We start from the raw sequence: 6,947 nt of genomic DNA, 5'->3' as shown, positions 1-6,947 counted from the left end.
AAGGTCACTGAAGGCTTGAGTGTGAGCATGAAATAAAGCTAAATTGGATGTTCTTTTCCTCCATATGCAGTTTTCCCAAAGTTAAATGGATTCCTTTAATAAGGTAGTGGTGTTATAGAACTAATGCTATTCTCAATATAGTTGATTATGGAATATGGAACAATGCAGATGGTGGGTTATTCAGGATTTGTCTTCCTTTGGCTTTCACCATGAGAACCAGTTCATTGCTCATAAAACTCCTGCAGAAAGCAAACAAGGGAGGGGATGGAGATGAAATTCATTTTGGAACTTGTTAGAAGCATTGGTGAAAGGTTTGGTGGAATTGTAGAAACAGACTCTTTATATATATTCTTTCTTTCACAGAAACCTTGTGAGATTTATATGGTGACCAGAAAGTGGTACGTGTGCTTTGGCTTTCTGGACAAAGGAGTTCTTCAAAGAAGGACTTCGAGAAAAAAATCAAAAATTTCCCCCATGTCATATCAAATATTGTTATATTTTTCCTCTTAAGATTGATTATATAACCCAAACAAACAAGAAACATAGTAAAATATTTTCAACTAACAGAACACATCAGTATTCACACAAGTAGCAGAATCTATTTTCATGTTAAAATTGATGGATGCTAAATTTAATAATGAAGCAGGTGTGAGCATCAAAAAAAATCTAAAAACAAAAAAATTTTTTAAACCCAAAGAATGACTTTAAAATAATTATTATTACCAAGAAAGGAGTGTGAGTTAAAATAATAAAATCTGCGGTGAATATTTCTGAAGCTCCAGGTTCTAATCGGCCTCCCCCGGCCACCACACACAGATGGTCATCGTATGTAAAGATGATTTCAGATATAAGCAGCATGGAGGCTTCCAGAATTTGAGAGCCACTGGAAGATCAGAGATGAAACCCAGTAAGATAGAACTGACTCAAAAAAGAGGACAAAAATGAGGGGAGGAACAATTGTATGGACACTAGTTAAGACTAAAGTTTGGTTGTTTAAACAAATAATTCACAAAAATGAATTCCTCTGTTAGTCACAGACTTGTAGTTTTATTACTTTTAAGGCTTTTTGATGGTTCTGATGCCTCTGGGGCTCCAAGAGACAAATGAAAAATGTCTTTTTATACACTAGATTGGAAAAATGGAACAAATAATAATGGTGATAATCATAGGTATCAAATCATCGTTGACCGCATACACCGTACGATGTGCTTCATGCAAAACAACATGACAGTTAACGTGCATTGAGCATTATGACGTACAATCACTGATGAAAATTTTTATATGTTTTAACTCATTTACTCCTCACAATGCTATGGTGTAGATTCTATTGTTGTATTTGTTGGATGAATGAGGAATTTGGGATGGATGGTGTCATGCTTTAATCTAAATTTCTTGTGTAAGTCAAATACAATTTCTCTCAACCAGGATTTTGATTGTCCAATGTCAACTCATGTGCCACAGTAGTTTTTAGTCCCCATTTTTAATAGTGGTAAAATACACATGAAATTTACCATCTTAACCATTTGAAGTGTACAGTTCAGTAGTAAGTACATGAATATTGTTGTACAACCTTCAGAACCCTTCAAATCTTGCAAAACTGAAATCCCATACCCATGAAATAATCCACAGACCCACCATTTTACATTCTGTCTGTATGAACTTGTCTACTCTAGATATTTCATAGAAATGGATTCACACAGTATTTGTCTTTTTGTGATTCACTTATTTCATGTGCCACAGAATTTTTGAAAACATATAAAACTATGCCAATGCAAAGATATTAACAATCATTTTACAAGAAGGTTTTTCATTATTATTACTCCCCAAAAAGGGCAATGACAACTGATGACTTGTGTGTTTTATAATGCCAATGAAACTTATTTTAACATATTGGTTTTTTGCATTTCTAATAGAGCAAGAAAGGTTTTAGGGACTTCCCTGGTGGTCCAGTGGTTAAGACTCCACGCTTCCAATGCAAGGGGCACAGGTTCAATCCCTGGTCGGGGAACTAAGATACCACAGGCTGTTCAGCGCCACCAAGAAAAAAAAAAAAAGATCCATCCACCTCACTACAAATAACTCAATTTCGTTTGTTTTTATGGCTGGGTAATATTCCATTGTATATATGTGCCACATCTTTTTTATCCATTCATCTGTCCATCACACTTAGGTTGCTTCCATGTCCTGGCTATTGTAAATAGAGCTGCAATGAACATTGTGGTACATGATTCTTTTTGAATTATGGTTTTCTCAGGGTATAGAGTTTGTCATACAGAGTGAAGTAAGTCAGAAAGAGAAAAACAAATACCGTATGCTAACACATATATATGGAATCTAAAAAACAAACAAAAAAATGATCATGAAGAACCTAGGGGCAAGATGGGAATAAAGACGCAGACCTACTAGAGAATGGACTTGAGGACATGGGGAGGGGGAAGGGTAAGACGGGACAAAGTGAGAGAGTGGCATGGACATGTATACACTACCAAATGTAAAATAGATAGCTAGTGGGAAGCAGCCGCATAGCACAGGGAGATCAGCTCGGTGCTTTGTGACCACCTAGAGGGGTGGGATAGGGAGGGTGGGAGGGAGGGAGACACAAGAAGGAAGAGATATGGGGATATATGTATATGTATAACTGATTCACTTTGTTATAAAGCAGAAACTAACACACCATTGTAAAGCAGTTATACTCCAATAAAGATGCTAAAAAAAAAACAGACAAACAAAAAGAAGCATTTTAAATCAATGTGTGCTACCTATGACAGACAAAACACATATCGATAGTAGATATTTAAAATAAAATTTATTAGCACTAAGATATTTGATACATTTTGCATTGTCAGTTTCTCAGGTGAAAAGTTTGTGAGACACACTTTACTATGCTTTATGAAGTAGATGCTATGTGCACTAAGAAATGTATTCCTTAACACTTCTAAGTTTTAATTTTATTTCCTTTCTTTTTTTAATAAGTGGAATACTTTTTGTCAAGTATAGACCCCACAAACCAGATGAGATTAAACCAACATTTTGCATTTAAAATTTTATTCTTAAACTAAAAATTGAGACCACCGAAGGCAAATAGAGCCTCCTGTTTTTGTAACCTAGTGGATAATTTTATTGTTAAAAAATATTTTTCTTCCTTCAGAAACGACATTAAGTAGATTGTGGTTTTTTCTTTGTAAAAAGCCTCCTAAGAATGTTACAGGTCAGATTTCAAACTTAAGTTTTTTTCAACAAAGCTCAAATTTTCTGTTCAACATTGTTCTTTCATGACCTCTGATGGTGAAAATGTAAACTGACATTACAAATACTAACAGAAATAATACCACAAATTCCATTTACCTTTTAGTGAAGATCCTTTCCCTTCTTTTCATATTTATTTACTTTGAGAATGTAATGGTATCAATTATTCAACAATACAGAAAGAGTGTTAGACAATTTCCTACCACTTCAAAGCATAAGAAAACCCTCTTATTCAGTCTATAAATCTCTGAATGCATGTGTGCATAGAAAGAACATTTTAATGATATAAAAACTTACTACTGTGACTACTAGCTCTCAAATGGAAATGGAATAAAGTTTCGATAAAATTGAAACAATTATTTTAATTTACAAAATCATCACTCTTCCTAAATCTCTGTATATATGAATAAGGCAGCATAATTGCATATTAAGACCTGAATTATTTGGACTTATTTATTACTTCAAGTTCATTAATAAGATTACCGTCTAGACCTGAGCTCCTCCCTAAAAAGCTTCTACACAGGTAATTTATCTGGCAATATGACCCCAGAGAGCAGGAATAATGAACAGGGGAATAAAAAGAGGAAAGAAGGAAGAGCTGAAATAAGGATGCATTATCAAAATGATTATGGCCAACCTATGCCGGATTCCACAGGCCTTTTAAGAGGCCGCAATGAAATCCATGAAATAAATAGGAGAAGGGAGAATTCCCTGGAGGTCTAGTGGTTAAGACTCTGCACTTCCACTGTAGGGGGCCCAGGTTCGATCCCTGATTGGGGAACTAATCCTGTAAGTTGAGTGGCACAGCCAAAAAAAAAAAGAAAGAAAAAAAAAGGACAAGGATTTTTCAATGGGCTTCCATCCCCCATGGATTTAGTGGCCCTTGGACTTTGACTACCACATACCCACTTGTAGGTTGCACATGTGTGGCACTTCAGTGGGCATTCCACACCTGCACTTGTTGCCAGAAAATGTCCAGGGAAGGAAGCGGAGGCTCACACCTTGGTCAGAGGTGAGGCACTCCCCAGTTGCACCTGCAGAAAGTCTACGAGAACTGATTGTAGAAACTGACTTCAGTTGAATGCAGGGCCAAGAGAATTTTAAGTGATGAACAAAGTGGTCACTGATGCACTAGAACCTTTGCACTACTCAGATTCATGTTTTCTCTCCATTAACTCCTATCTGTCACTGCAAGGTGCTAGCCAGCCACAACTTGTGCAAGAGGGTTTGTGAACTAGCTACCATCCCTGCTGCCACAGCTGGTCCCAAAGCCTTGTTGATAGTCATCAGCTCTCTTCTCCACCAGCAATTCTAAATTTTTCTCACCCGTGGCCAGCATCTCAGCTGATCTAAGGTTGTTTGCCTGGCAGAGGGATCCAGACCTTCTTCCTCTGGGTTGATTTGCTTTGCCTTCATCAGGGAATAGTTGCTGTAAATGCTGATTCACCATTATCACCTGGCACAAAACACCAGGAGATGCTTCAATCAAGCCGATGGCTATTCCTCCCTGCTTCCATCATAGGGCAGTGACCCAGGCTCTTCGCGTCAATAAGGGTAGGTTAGTCTTGCAAATATGCTAACACATGAATTATCTTTTGCTTAATGATCCAGGAACGAGGAGCCCAAAGAGGTGGTAGTTAAGCTCTGTGGAACTCTTTTACTTTGTCCTCTGGTGGCCCTGGTGAACGGCCATAAGGCCCTTTGTGGAAAGATAGGGAGAATGTTTGTAACTATTCTTATGACATTACAGAGTCCTTCCTCAAGGGCACTCACCCTCCCTTTGAACACTTGGTATCTGGGTCTGTTGAAATTAAATAAATCCAGAAATTGGATGAAGGATCTGGATTTTCCATTGTGATAGCTAATGTCAGTATTCCACTCACTAGATCACTTTGTTATACACACACACACACAATCAAGTAATCACTCAGTCAGCTGTCCATTGATCTCATCCCTCAAAACACCATGATTTATTAGCAATTGGCACAAATCCCTGCAGGTCAAGGCACCTGATTGCTACTAAAGACTTCTGCCCATTTCAGTAATCACAACCATCTTGCCTTTGATAGTTTTGTATTGCTACATGGGCTCTGCCATTGAGAAATCTCATAACTGCACTGATACTGGGGAGACTAGTTCTACAACAACATCTCCTGTTAATAACTCTGACCTGTGGAGGACAGACATCACCAAGTTTTTTCACAGATGCTGGCCTCTTCCTCACCAGTGAATTCCTTCTTGCCTTACTGAAGGGAATGTCCTATGAATCCTCCTGGGGAGCAAAGTCAGATGCTAGGTTCTAGATATCACAGATATCTACTCTAACATTCCCATCTCTGTGAGCCTTCTGACATCTTCCTTAGTACTCTGCCAAAGCAATTTTAGCATCTCTACCTCATTTTCCTATTGGCCATTATCACATTCAGGCTTCAAGGAAACATCCCAGCAGTGGACGAGGACCAACGCCAGGTGTTCTCACTAGCATATTGAACCTCAAGACATGAGTGAGTGTTCCCATGTCAATAAATCCTTATGCAGCCTTATTTTATTCTCCCTACCAGTTCAACACTCTCAAGATTCACTCCTACATGTGTTCCCCTGGTTTCTTTTCATATATATAACATGGGACCTGCACTTTCTGTAAACTATTTCCTCCCAGAGCAAGGATTATAGTTCTGCGCTCAGAAGATGTCTGAGACCTGACCTGATCACTGGCATGGAGATGGTGAATGGTGGCAGGGCTGGATCCTGAGGAGGACAAGTGTCATCTTGTGAGTTGCCTTCCTCATATGAGGGTCTCTAAGTCTTTGCAGGCTCTTCAGGCAATAGGAGGATGTTCTCTTTTAGCAAAGGGAATGGGACTGCTTCTGCCAGTGAGGAGAGTTCAGGGAAATTGAGAATTCAAGATTCCCAGAATCATTTACCCAAATGTCTCTATTGCTGGTTTCAGGATTTAACTGTTTTCAACCAGGACCCTAACTCAGGACACCCAAAGAGGCTGTGTCTTCATTCTCCTTTGCACCTATGCTGCAGAAAATGATGATCTCCTCAAATGCTGATAGAGGCCCTTGGCATTTACCATGTGCCTTGAATCGATTTTGGCTGACCTGAGCCAGTCATTTTCCTTATTTCAAAGAATTCAAAGAAATCAATAAAAATCCAACCATCCTTATAATTACCACTGCCACCATACCATTCAAGTATAACAGTAAGTATATGAGTCAACCCTTCACTTTCCACCTGTACCTATGGCCAACGAACCTCATATAAGAATCGTAGAGCTGTGCTCCATTGGTTATCACCACCCCATTTCCCATTAGCAGTGGGATCTTCATTGCCATCTGACTGTTGAGTTACTCAGTTCCTAAATCCCATCCTAATGCTCCATTTTCCAGGGCTAATCCTGATCTATCTATCTTTCCTAGTGTTTGCCTGAAAGCAGAACATGAGACAGAGCTCTGCATGACAGTAATTTACTCAGGAGTGGGTTGCCAAGTAGCAGTAGCCATGAACAAGGAGAATGACGTAGAGAAGGATGGAAAGCCAATACCAGAATGTGCTATCAAGTTGGTCTCTGTTGTGAACAACTGGCTCTGGATCACAGAGGACATCGTGATTAGTCTTATGAAACGAGTATCAACACTGTCCAGGGCCAGTAAGGGGAATCGTTTGTTCATCAGCTCCAGCCCCCACTGATCAAG

Source organism: Stenella coeruleoalba (genome assembly GCF_951394435.1).
Source record: "Stenella coeruleoalba genome assembly, chromosome: 12".
Taxonomy (NCBI): Eukaryota; Metazoa; Chordata; class Mammalia; order Artiodactyla; family Delphinidae; genus Stenella; species Stenella coeruleoalba.
Note: the sequence above shows the minus strand (reverse complement) of the source record.